At 39.0% G+C, this 13,338-nt stretch overlaps 1 non-coding gene across 1 annotated transcript; it reads left to right on the top strand.

Annotated features, from left to right (window-relative positions):
- The first annotated feature begins 10,939 nt into the window (after window positions 1-10,939).
- LOC148545516 (small nucleolar RNA R71) lies at window positions 10,940-11,046 on the top strand. The gene has a single exon (XR_015900806.1). It is a non-coding gene; the product is annotated as a small nucleolar RNA R71 (small nucleolar RNA).
- Window positions 11,047-13,338: the final 2,292 nt, after the last annotated feature.

The following is a 13,338-nucleotide window of genomic DNA, read 5'->3' as shown; positions in this document are numbered from 1 at the left end:
TAAAAAAAAATATCTTTCCCTTATTCTTCTCATAAAATTCGAATATTTGAGTTGAATTTTTCAAAAATTTTTCAAAATTTAGTTGTTTCTTATGAGTCAAATCAAATTTTCAATTTAAAAATTCTATCTTTTTCAAATCTTTTTCAAAAATCAAATCTTTTTCATTTTTTCTTTCATAATTTCGAAATTTTCAAAATTTATTTTCAAAATCTTTTTCTTATTTCTATTTCATATTTTCGAAATTAATGCTAACAATTAAGCTGAGCAAAAATCTGATTCGGGCTGAAAAAGGATTGCTGATGCTGTTGGATTCTGACCTCTCTGCACTCGGAATAAATATTCTGGAGCTACAGAAGTCCAATTGGCGCGCTTCCAATTGCGTTGGAAAGTAGACATCCAGGGCTTTCCAGCAATATATAATAGTCTATACTTTGCTCAAGGATAAACGACGTAAATTGGCGTTCAACTCCAGTTCCATGTTGCAGTCTGGCGTCCAGCGCCAGAAACAGGTTACAAGTTGGAGTTCAACGCCAGAAACAGGTTACAACCTGGCGTTGAACGCCCAAAATAGCCCAGGCACGTGAGAAGCTTTAGTCTCAGCCCCAGCACACACCAAATGGGCCCCAGAAGTAGATTTCCGTACTATCTATCACAGTTTACTCATTTACTGTAAACCTAGGTTACAAGTTTAGTATTTAAACAACTTTTAGAGATTTATTTTGTATCTCATGACATTTTAGATCTGAACTTTGTACCTTTTGGCAGCATGAGTTTCTAAACCCCATTGTTGGGGGTGAGGAGCTCTGCAGCGTCTCGATGAATTAATGCAAGTACTTCTATGATCCATTCAAACATGCGTGTTCCTATCTAAGATATTCATTCGCGCTTAATTATGGAGAAGGTGATGATCCGTGACACTCATCAACTTCCTCAACCCATGAATGTGTGCATGACAACCACCTCCGTTCTATATTAGATTGAATGAGTATCTCTTAGATTCCATAATCAGAATCTTCGTGGCATAAGCTAGAATTGATGGCGTTATTCAGGAGAATCCGGAAAGTCTAAACTTTGTCTGTGGCATTCCGAGTAGGATTCTGGGATTGGATGACTGTGACGGGCTTCAAACTCGCGAGTGCTGGGCGTAGTGACAGACGCAAAAGGATAGTAAATCCTATTCCAGTATGATCGAGAACCTCTAGATGATAGCGGTGCTGTGACAGAGCATTTGGACCATTTTCACTGAGGATATGGGAAGTAGCCATTGACAATGGTGACACCTTACATAGAGCTTGCCATGGAAGGAACTTTGCACTTTTGCATGCATGAGGGAAGAGGAATACAAGATAAAAGCTGAAATTCAGAAGACAAAGCATCTCCAAAACCCCAACATATTCTCCATTACTGCATAATAAGTATTTATTTCATACTCTCTTATTTTTCGTAATTCAATTTGATAAGTGAATTGTTTTCCTGACTAAGAGTTACAAGATAACCATAGATTGCTTCAAGCCAACAATCTCCGTGGGAATCGACCCTTACTCACGTAAGGTATTACTTGGACGACCCAGTGCACTTGCTGGTTAGTTGTGCGAATTTGTGAAAAATAGTAATATTGACATTGACATGTAACAAATTCGTGCTCCAGAAATAAATTTAGCTATTTTATGGCCTAAAAAGTATGTTTTCACTCTTAAGCACAAATTCAGGGAAAAATACAAAGCCATGCTATTTCATTGAATAAATGTGAGATAAGTTGATAAAATCCCCTAAATTAAGCACAAGATAAACCACAAAATTGGGGTTTATCAAACCTCCCCACACTTAACCTAAGCATTTCCTCATGCTAAACTCAAGAAAGAAACAAAGGGTATCTACATTTATTCAATGCAAACTATCTAAACGCAATCTACCTACATGTAATCTATCTGTATGAATACAACTACTTAGTCAAAATAAATCAATCTCTAAGAATACATATATAAACATAAGGGCTAAGGGTATTAGCAACCAAGCCCAATCCACAATTGAATTGAGTTATTGAAAAGATTTTAACAACTTGCAAGAAAGGAGATGATCATAGGTGAAAACATGTAATTGAGCAATCAAACCCTCACCGGATGTGTATCCGCTCTATTCGCTCAAGTGTATAGGGTTGATTCACTCAATTCTCCCCTAATCATGCTTTCCAAGATTTATTTTTCATCTAACAATCAACAATTATTTCATGCATGCATACAAATATCATGAGGACTTTCCCATAGACTCAAAATTGGCTAAGAATGGAAGATAAAAGGTAGGCTATTTGGGTAAGTGAGCTAATTGAAAGAATGACCTCAATCATATAAGTGCATTCATACACAAAATAATGGACATAAAGAATCAAACAAATCAAAGATTACAATCATAGAAAGAGAATAATACACACAAGAATAAAAATAAGTGGTTATAAGATGTAACCACACAATTAGGCTCAAAACTCACATGCTTGTGTTTTTAGCTCAAAAATATGTTCCATAATATATATAATTCAAGCAAGTTCTAAAAAAAATATTTTTTTTTACTCAAATCAATTGGGGTGCCCTATAGATAAGATCCTTGGAAAATTTCATTATTTTGACTAAAAGACCTAAAAATAAAATGCAAAAGTGTTAGGATTAGAAAATTGTCACCCAAAAACGCCGATTGGTCGGACGACCTCCCCACGCTTAAAAGTTTGCACTGTCCTCGGTGCATTCAGAGATGAGCAAGGGGGTACGGTGACTTTCCGGATTGCCACCTTCAGCTGGTGGATCAACCGGCTGCTACGTGTTCTTTTTTTCGCTTTCATCTTTGCTTTTGACAAATTATCCTGAGCAATAGAAAACAAGGAAGCGTAAATTTTTGGAATGAGGTTAATTACCAGAATAAAGCGAGTGAATTAGTGTGACGTTAATGAAACAAGTGTGTGAATTCTAAGTTTCATGCGGTTTAAAACATACACACTGATGTTAAAAGTTATGTTACAAGTACACAAAAGAAGCATGCACTTCACTCATTCTGGTGTGCTTGAAATACTTCAAAGTAACTTGTAAGTTAAGATAAGCAAACAAGTGATAAAGAAGCATGAAAGCACTCAAGCAAATAATCAAGCAATTATGAATTGGATAATGGATGGACATTGATTGATGTGTAAGTAAACTTAGTGAACCAATTGAAATGTAAAGCTCACACATCAAAAAATGACACATATTGAAGTTGTTGCAACACTTAGTGACATAGAGGTGGAACACATGGGTGCTATGGAACTTAGGACAAAGAAGATAGAAGTGAAAATCAATCACATAGCAAGCATGGTCCACAAAGCATAGAAAGGTAAAAAATATATCACTAGGTAAGCTTTCGATCCAATTCCACAATTCCAAAGTCTCAATGCATGAAATAGGTAATGTGAATAAGGGTAACAAGCATCACTTAACAAAAAATGCATTGATAATACACTATTGCCTAACAATGGATGATGAATACATGGTGGCCAAAATATGCAATTCAAAAGAATTAGAAAGCTTGAAGGCAATGTAACATGTACTTGGTATTCACAAATGTTAAACATGAAAAACTAAAAACCAAGTAACAAGATATAACCTCAACAAAGGAATCCAACAATGAAAATTAACAAAAACAATTATGCTAGAAGAGCATCAAGTTAATAATAAGCAGCAACAAATAGCAACCAAAATCAATAATCTAACACCTATAATTAAAAACAAAAAATTAAACACAAATCAAACAAACTAAATAACTAACTGACTAACTAAATAAAGGAAATGGTGATAGATGGTGATTGGTAGTGTTGGATGATGATTGAAGAAGGAAAAGAAAAGCAGAGAAGAGAGAAGAAGGAAAAAAATGGAATGAAGAGAAGAAAAGATGAGTGGTGAAACAGGGCAGGGTCACGCGTACGCGTGAGTTTTAGAAATGGCATACAATGCGTACGCATTGGCAACGCGCACGCGTGAGTGGAGAGAGATCTAGGTGACGCGTACCCGTGGGGTGATGCGTACGCGTGGATGAAAATTGTGCCAGAGGCAAAATTCCAATGCACTCCACGCGCAACTCTCTGGTTTTTGTACTGGCCCTGAAAAATTTTGATGTCACGCGTGATGCACGGAAACTTGTCCTTTAACAAATCTCCCTCGGCAAGTATACCGAATTGTCATCAAGTAAAAACTCACAATAGAGTGAGGTCGAATCCCACAGGGATTGATTGGTCAAGCAACTTTAATTGGAAGAATGTTCTAGTTGAGCTAAGCAGAAATTGGGTTGAAAATTTCAGGAAAGTAAATTGCAGAAAATAAATGACGGAAGGTAAATTGCAGAATCTTAAATGGGGAAGGGGAGTTTAGCATGAAAGTAAATAGAAGAAAGTAAAGAGAATGGGTAAGATCAGAAATGGGGAGTTCATTGGGCTTAGGAGATGTTGTATTCTCCGGATCAAGTTCATTTTCATCTCTTCCTCAATCAATGTATTCATTGATCTCCTTAACAATCTTAAGTGATTGAATTCCAATTCCTTGGTAATTCAATCTCTCAAATAAGATCAATAGCCAATTCCTTGGTCCAATTGCTCATGAGAAGAGATGAAGTGTGGTCACTGATTATACCACATGTATTTCCAAATCAAAGTATTGGGAGAATTATATGTCACCATATCCGCCCAAACCCCAATTTGGTCCAACATGAGAAAGCAATTCTAGCATAATCTCTTTATTCCTCTTCAAGGTTCATAAGAGATCCAAGTATGAATAGCTTCTTTTCCAAGATAACTACTCAATTGGATGAAGATTGAAAGCTTTCTAGTAAAATCAAGAGAAAAGAGAAAAGAAGGATAATGAAAACTATTATTGATCCATCAAATTACAACAGAGCTCCCTAACCCAATGAAAGGGGTTTAGTTGTTCATAACTCTGGGAATGAAAAGCATAGATGGAGAGTACATTCTGAGAATTTAACTAAAAGTTGCAGAGAAAGTAAAATACAGAGAGTAATTCTAATAATGCCAAAAGCTCTCCTTCTTCTAGTTCAAAGTTCTCTCTATTTATACTATTCTTCTGATCTTCTAGTTAGCTCTTCAAGTCTTGGGTATGGGCCTTTGGATCTTGAGTTGAAGCAGTTATCTTCTTCAGTGGGCTTAGCTTTACTTGCAGAGAGAAAGTGTGAAGTAGGCAGGGATTCTAGCTTAGGACATTAGTGGCGTTAACGTTAAGTGAAAGTGTGGGTTCGAGAACGTTAGTGACAATCACCTTTTTCACTAACGTTCCTAACCCAAGGATGCTCCACGTTAACTTCAATGTTAGTGGCATCAAGGTGACCACTAACGTTGCCTCTTGGTCCTTCGCACACGTTATTGGGACTTACTTTTTCCAATAACGTTGAGAATCCTCCTTTCTCCCTACGTTAGAGTTCACGTTAGTGTGGTTAACGTGACCTTTAACGTAGGCTTGCCATATCTTCGATAACTTTAGTGACACTTACCTTTGTCACTAACATTCCAAAATTCCCCTACTTCCCACATTAGAGTTCACGTTAACTAGGTTAATGTGGCTTCTAATGTGGTATTGCTAGCCATCTCCAACGTTAGTGACAAAGGTGAGTGTCACTGACGTTGGCTCATCATCCCTTTTACTCACGTTAGCTTCCATGTTAATATAGTTAACGTGGGAGTTAACGTGGCTCATAGTGGCTCATCCCAACGTTAGTGACAAAGGTGAGTGTCACTAACGTTAGTGATTCTTTGCTCCCTCCACGTTAGAGTCCACGTTAACTGAGTTAACGTGGCAACTAACGTGGCTCAAAGTGGCTTAGCTCAACGTTAGTGACAAAGGTGAGTGTCACTAACGTTGGTCATTCTTTTGTTTCCCCACGTTAGAGTCCACGTTAACTGAGTTAACGTGGCTCTTAACGTGGCCAATATGAGCTTGATTCAACGTTAGTGACAAAGGTGAGTGTCACTAACGTTGGCTTCATTTTTTTCTTCCACGTTAACTACCACGTTAATGTAGTTAACGTGGCAATTAACGTGGGCTATGATGGCTTCGAGGACGTTATTGGCGACTACTTTTCTCATTAACGTTGTAAGCTAGCTCCCCTTCCACGTTAGAGGTCACGTTAGTTAGACTAACGTGGCTGCTAACGTGGTTCTTCATTGCTTCCTTTGTCCTGAAATCAAGCAATAAAGTGCATCAAAGTTCTAGTCCAAGTTATGAGACATGCATCATCCAATTTGTCATTCAATTCATGCATAATTCTCATGAATTTATATAAAAATCACAATGTTAGCTTGAATCAAGATGAAAGTGAAATTCTACCCAAAACTTGCTTATTTCCAAAGAAAGTGCATGAAACTACCCTAAAACCATAAAGAAAAGGTCAGTGAAACTGGCCAAAATGCCCTGGCATCACAACACCAAACTTAAAGCTTGCTTGTCCCTAAGCAAGTACTGGAAGAAGAGAATGATGAATGAAATGACAAAATGAATGAATCATTATTGTGGAAGTCATGTTCTTGGTTTTATTGGGTTTCATGCATAGCAACTTAGGTTCATTCCTTTACTGGTTTTCAGACCTTTATCATGCCTTGGAATACTCACTTGATTGCACCCTTTGAGACTATTATTCATTGATCCCTTTGTCTTTCCAAGGTCTATTGCATCCTTAGGCTAAGTGCTCTGTGAGGGGGCGACTCTTTAAAATAAGCTTTCAGCCAACACTCCCAAACCAGTTGGTTCGAGGTGCTAGGTGTTGAAGCACCCCTAAGGAATTACTCCCTCAAGTCTCTCTCCCCCATACATGCACACTACAGGCACATGGTTTGTTATTTTCTTCCCTTGAGGTCTTGGTGTCCAGCACCTCTTTGGGTGACTAAATGTTCTGTAGCAAGGTTGCTCTTGATAGTGGATTTTCAGTTGATAATCCCGGGTTAGTTAACCCAAGTTACCAAGTGATGAAGCACTCCTAAGAACTTATTCATCCAAGTAGATCCTTGGTACAAGAGCACCACAGACACATCCCTCAAGATTCAAGCCCTTGGTGCCTAGCCTTATTCTTTATTAACTTTTCTTTCTTTTTCAACTCTTATTGTTCTTTTCCTTTTTGTTATTAGGATCTTATTATTTAGCTAGTCTCATGGGGTGTGTTTCAAGCATATGATTTACGACAGATAGTTGCCTTCCCACCTTGTTGGTGAACTAACTTACCTAAGTGATTACTACACCACAAATCTAATAACTTACTCCACAAATTGAACATCACTCTGGTCTTTCATAACATCTCTTTTTATTGGACTTAAAAAGGACAAGCATACAATAAGTAAGATGGAATTGAAAACAGGCAATTTGACTAGCAATCATAGACCTATGCAAGGAGAATACTAAAAACAGAATTGAAAATTCTAAACTACCATGGAAGCATGTTCTATTTCATACATGATTTTCCTTATTTAAAACTTGAAAAAGATAGGACAATGAGGGAACTCCACCACCTTTTACTCTTGGGGGTGCTCATGCTCTCCTTCCTGTTTGTCCTCCTTGTGTTTTTCTTGAGTGCTTGCACTCCCACTTCCCTTGCTTTTTCCAATCAACTTCTTCTAGAAGCCAGCATCTTCCATCTTCTTTTTCAATGTTTCCTTCTGCTGTTTCACCTTCCTTTCCTCTTGTTCTGTGAGATCTTTTTGGATCTCATCATACCTAGGGATTGCAGAGTGTAGATTATGCATATGACTAGACATATAGTTCAACTTAGCTTGAGTGTTTATGTTAAACTCCTCCCTATGTAGTTGCCGTCCTTCATTCAGTACGCTGAACTCATTGAATGCCTTCGTCTGAGCTAGCTGTCGTTGATTGAGTTCTTGAAGGCGTTTGTTTTGACGCTCTTGCCTTTCAGTCACTTGATTGATGGCTTGAGTGAGGTGGGAGTAGTGTTCCATTTGCTGTTTCTGCCACTCCCCTTGTTGATTCATCCAATTAGAAAACAGTTCTTCTTGACGATCCATCCTTTGGGCTTGAATGTGCAGTTGTTGTTCTTGTCCCTCCATATAACTCCTCGCTAGCTCCTCAATGGCTCCGTGAATGTGATTCAAGTTGATGTTAGTTGGATCATAGTACTCTTCTTGCTGATATTCTTCCCGTTGAGGTTCTTCTTAGTGAGGTTCTTTTGGTGGTGTTCTTCTCCCTATTTGAGGCCTTCTTTGTTGTTGGGCGGGTGTCACATGCGTTATATGCTGGAGTGTAACCATCCTTCCAATGTTGCATGGCAACAATTTCCAATGCAATCCCCCTGGAGACACGTGTACAATCCTCTCTTTTTGTGGTAGCCGAACCCTTCAATTGTCCCATTAATCCTCCTACAAAATAAAAGAAAAAATAAAATTGTGGGAAGTGGTAGTAAACTTAAAAAGAATAACTACTTTTTAAAGTTTTTGTTTCTAACTACTAAGTGCTGTTCATGAGTGCACACCAACTGACTAACTCAACATCCGTGTATACAACATTGGCAACACCAAACTTAGTTTGGTGCCATGTGGTGTAAAAGATTTGTTCAAGGCCCCTAAGAGTGACATGATATGGGTTACATTTATGTTCTCATAGTGTGCCTTGAACACCAAACTTGTTCCTCACTATATGTTGCAAAAAAGGATTCATTCAAGTGCATGTCAAGTTGAGTTGAAATCCCTGAACCTTGCTTTATTAACTAATTTTAAAAGCATGTAAAACATGGGTTGCCTCCCATGACGCACTTCTTTAGCGTCACTAGCTTGACGTTCTGCCTTTGTCATGGTGGTTGGTAATGCTTTAGATCTTCCCCTCTTGCAGTAAACCTATATCCATTGGCTTCATCAATGATCTCCACATATTCTAGGGAGAGAACTTTGTTGATGGTGAAAACCTTAGGTAACTGAGATGGGATGGTAGGGAGATGAAGTGGGATATCTAGGAAGTAAGCTGAGATCACTTTATCCCCTGGAGAGAAATCTTCTGTAGGGATCTTTTTATTCCTCCATCTCCTTGGTACTTTCTTCTTTGTTTCTTTTGCTGTTATCCTGCTCTTTGTGGTCTCTTTCCCTAGGGAGATTTTGTTGCTTGTCTCATATGATTCTGGTGGCTTTGGCTCCACTTGAGTTTCCTTTAGCTGTGACAGCTGCTGATTCTCTTGTTCATCACCCAAAGGAATTCCAGGGTGTACAGCTTGTGCTTCAATGCTTTTTTCTCCCACCATTGCTCTGTCATGCTCTGCCCTTAGTTCCTTGCCTTCCTGACTTACTTCTTGTGAGGGTTTGAAGATGTTAAAGGTGAGTTGTTCGTCATGTATCCTCAGTATTAGCTCTCCTCGCTCCACATCTATGAGCGCTCTGGCTGTAGCTAAGAGTGGTCTTCCCAATATGATTGGGTGAAGGTGACTTTCTTCCATTTCCAGTATGACAAAGTCTGTGGGAAGGAAGTAGTTCCCAACCTTCACCAGCACGTTTTCAACCACTCCAATTGCTTGTTTTTGAGTTTTGTCCGCCAGTCTGATGACTACGTTTGTGGGCATCAGCTCATTGATTTGCAGCCTCTTCATAAGGGATAAAGGCATTAAGTTGATGCTTGCTCCCAGATCACAGAGTCCTTTGTCGAACATTGTTTCTCCTATGGAACATGGGATGTGAAAACTCCCTGGGTCCTTCTTTTTTATAGGCAGCTCTGGTTGAATGAGAGCATTGCACTCCTTGTTCATCACTATGGTTTGTCCTCCCTTGAGTGAGCTTTTCCTGGTCAGCAGCTCCTTCATATACTTGATGTATGAGGGCATTTGTTGGAGAGCCTTGATGAATGGTATGTTTACATGGAGGGATGCAAATATGTCAAGAAACCTTGAGTATATTCTCTTCTCTACACCACCATTTAGTAATTGGGGAAAGGGTGCATAGAGCCTCAGAAACTCTTTCTGCGTAATTGTGGTTTCCTGAGGATTCTCTTCCTGCTTTCCTGCTGATGTATCTTCAGATTGTTCTGATGGTTTGTTCAGCTCTTCCTCAGTCTCCTTATCACTTATAGTAACCATCTTGCAATCTTCCCATCTGACTTTCTTTGCTTCACCTCTCGGATTTTTCTCTGTGTCACTTGGGAAGCTATCAGTAGGTTTGGGAATCTTCTCAGATAGGTATCCAACTTGAAATTCCAGCCTCTTGATGGTGTCTCCCTGATTCTTAATATTGGCTCGCACCTCCTCTTTGAACACCTTGTTATCTTGAATTTCCTTGCATATGCCTTCAAGTAGGGTTTCAATCCTGGAGAGTCTATCTTCAGATGATGGTGAGTTGAGATTGGAGGGGTGAGAAGGGCCATTTTTACTTTGGTATGGATGTTGAGGTGTGTTGTTAGGTGGGTGCTGATATGATCTCTGTGTGGAATGTTGGTGAGTTGCATTGTTGCTGGGGTTGTGGCGTCTCTGATCTTGACATTGATCCTGTTGATTTCCCCACCCATAGTTTGGGTGGTTCCTCCAACCAGGATTATATATTTTGGAGTATGGGTCATGGTGCTGCCTGGGTGAATTTCCAATGTAGTTGGCTTGTTCCTGATCACCCTCTGCCTCTGCATTCACTCCTTCTTGAGTTACTGCTGAAGTGGTGATTGATGCTACTTGATTCCTCTCCATCTTTTTGGTAAGGTCAGCTAATTGCTTGGTGATCATCTTGTTTTGAGCTAGCAATGCATCCACGTTGTTCAGCTCCATCACTCCTCTGGTGTTGTCTCTTTTAGAAGCATAGAAATAGTTATTCTCAGCTACAGTCTCAATGACATCTATGGCTTCTTCAATGGTCTTCTTCTTGTTCAGAGATCCCCCGGATGAGTGGTCCACTGCCTTCTTTGATTCATATGAAAGACCTTCATAGAAAATGTGCAACTGCACCCATTCATTGAACATATCTGGCGGGCATCTTCTTGTCAGGTCCTTAAACCTCTCCCATGCTTCATATAAAGTCTTACCATCTTGCTGCCTAAAGGTTTGTACCTCAGCTCTCAACCTATTGATCCGTTGAGGAGGATAGAATTTTGCCAAGAATTTATTCACCACATCTTCCCAGGTTGCTAAATTCTCCTTTGGAAAGGATTCCAGCCATTTAGATGCTTTGTCCTTGAGTGAGAAAGGGAACAGAAGTAGTCTATAAGTGTCAAGATGAACACCATTAGACTTCACAGTATCGCATATCCTCAGGAAGGTGGTTAGATGTTGATTGGGGTCTTCTTGGACACTTCATCCGAATGAACAATTGTTCTGAACAAGGGTGATGAACTGTGGCTTTAGTTCAAAGTTGTTGGCATGTATGGTTGGCCGTTGGATGCTACTTCCACAATTTCCTGGGTTTGGATTGATGTAAGAACCCAGAACTCTTCTCTCTTGCCCAGCCTGATGTGCTGGACCTTCTCGGCCATGGTTGTGAGCCTCTTCTTCATGATGGTTTTCCATATTCTCATCCATATCTGGTTCAAGGTACTCCTCCTCTTCCTCAGCACCAACTACTCTCTTTCCTCTTGCTTCCCTCAATCTAAGGAAGGTCCTCTCAGGTTCAGAATCAAAGGAAGTTGAAGCCCCGCTTCTTCTACCTGTCATACAACTAACAAGGCAAAAGCAAGAAAGATAGATGCAAATAGTAATTTCTACAGAAATGATGTTAGTGTGAGTGATGCAATATATCAAACAGTTAGAGGGTTGGTGACTGAATTGTAAATAACTAAGAGAAATGGGTAGGAGAAAGGGAAGAAAATAACTGAACAGAAAGTAAATTACTCAAATGAACTTAAATCAGACAAAATAAAAACAACTGCTCAATCTAGTTATCCACCAATTTAATCATTGTTGATATAAAATCAATCCCCGGCAACGGCGCCATAAACTTGATGCACGGAAACTTGTCCTTTAACAAATCTCCCTCGGGAAGTATACCGAATTGTCATCAAGTAAAAACTCACAATAGAGTGAGGTTGAATCCCACAGGGATTGATTGGTCAAGCAACTTTAATTGGAAGAATGTTCTAGTTGAGCTAAGCAGAAATTGGGTTGAGAATTGCAGGAAATTAAATGGCGGGAAAGTAAATTACAGAAAATAAATGACAGAAGGTAAATTGCAGAATCTTAAATGGGGAAGCGGAGTTTAGCATGAAAGTAAATAGCAGAAAGTAAAGAGAATGGGTAAGATCAGAAATGGGGAGTTCATTGGGCTTAGGAGATGTTGTATTCTCCGGATCAAGTTCATTTTCATCTCTTCTTCAATTAATGCATTCATTGATCTCCTTGGCAATCTTAAGTGATTGAATTCCAATTCCTTGGTAATTCAATCTCTCAAATTAGATCAATAGCCAATTCCTTGGTCTAATTGCTCATGAGAAGAGATGAAGTGTGGTCACTGATTATACCAAATGTATTTCCAAATCAAAGTATTGGGAGAATTATATCTCACCATATCTGCCCAAACCGCAATTTGGTCCAACATGAGAAAGCAATTCTAGCATCATCTCTTCATTCCTCTTCTAAGGTTCAGAAGAGATCCAAGTATGAATAGCTTCTTTTCCAAGATAACTACTCAATTGGATGAAGATTGAAAGCTTTCTAGTAAAATCAAGAGAAAAGAGAGAAGAAGGATAATGAAAACTATTATTGATCCATCAAATTACAACAGAGCTCCCTAACCCAATGAAAGGGGTTTAGTTGTTCATAGCTCTGGGAATGAAAAGCATAGATGGAGAGTACATTCTGAGAATTTAACTAAAAGTTGCAGAGAAAGTAAAATACAGAGAGTAATTCTAATAATGCCAAAAGCTCTCCTTCTTCTAGTTCAAAGTTCTCCCTATTTATACTATTCTTCTGATTTTCTAGTTGGCTCTTCAAGTCTTGGGTATGGGCCTTTGGATCTTGAGTTGAAGCAGTTATCTTCTTGATGCCAGGGCATTTTGGCCAGTTTCACTGACCTTTTCTTTACTGTTTTTAGGTTAGTTTCATGCATTTCCTTAGGAAATAAGCTAGTTTTGGGTAGATATTCACTTACACCTTGATTCAAGCATACATTGTGCATTTTACACTATTTCATGAGGATTTTGCATGAGTTTAGTGACAAATTCTATGTTGCATTACCCATGACTTGGACTAGAACATTGATGCACTCTATTGCTTGATTTCAGGACCAAAGGAAGCAAGGAATGGGAGGTAACTTGCAAAGTTAATGAGAAAAGTGATTGCCAATAACGCTCTCGAAGCCATCATTGACCACGTTAAGAGTCACGTTAACTAAGTTAACGTGAACTCTAACGTGGAGAGGGGAAG

Source organism: Arachis ipaensis, chromosome B9, assembly GCF_059453495.1.
Source record: "Arachis ipaensis isolate K30076 ecotype BB chromosome B9, ASM5945349v1, whole genome shotgun sequence".
Taxonomy (NCBI): Eukaryota; Viridiplantae; Streptophyta; class Magnoliopsida; order Fabales; family Fabaceae; genus Arachis; species Arachis ipaensis.
This window is presented reverse-complemented; position numbering and strand designations above follow the sequence as displayed.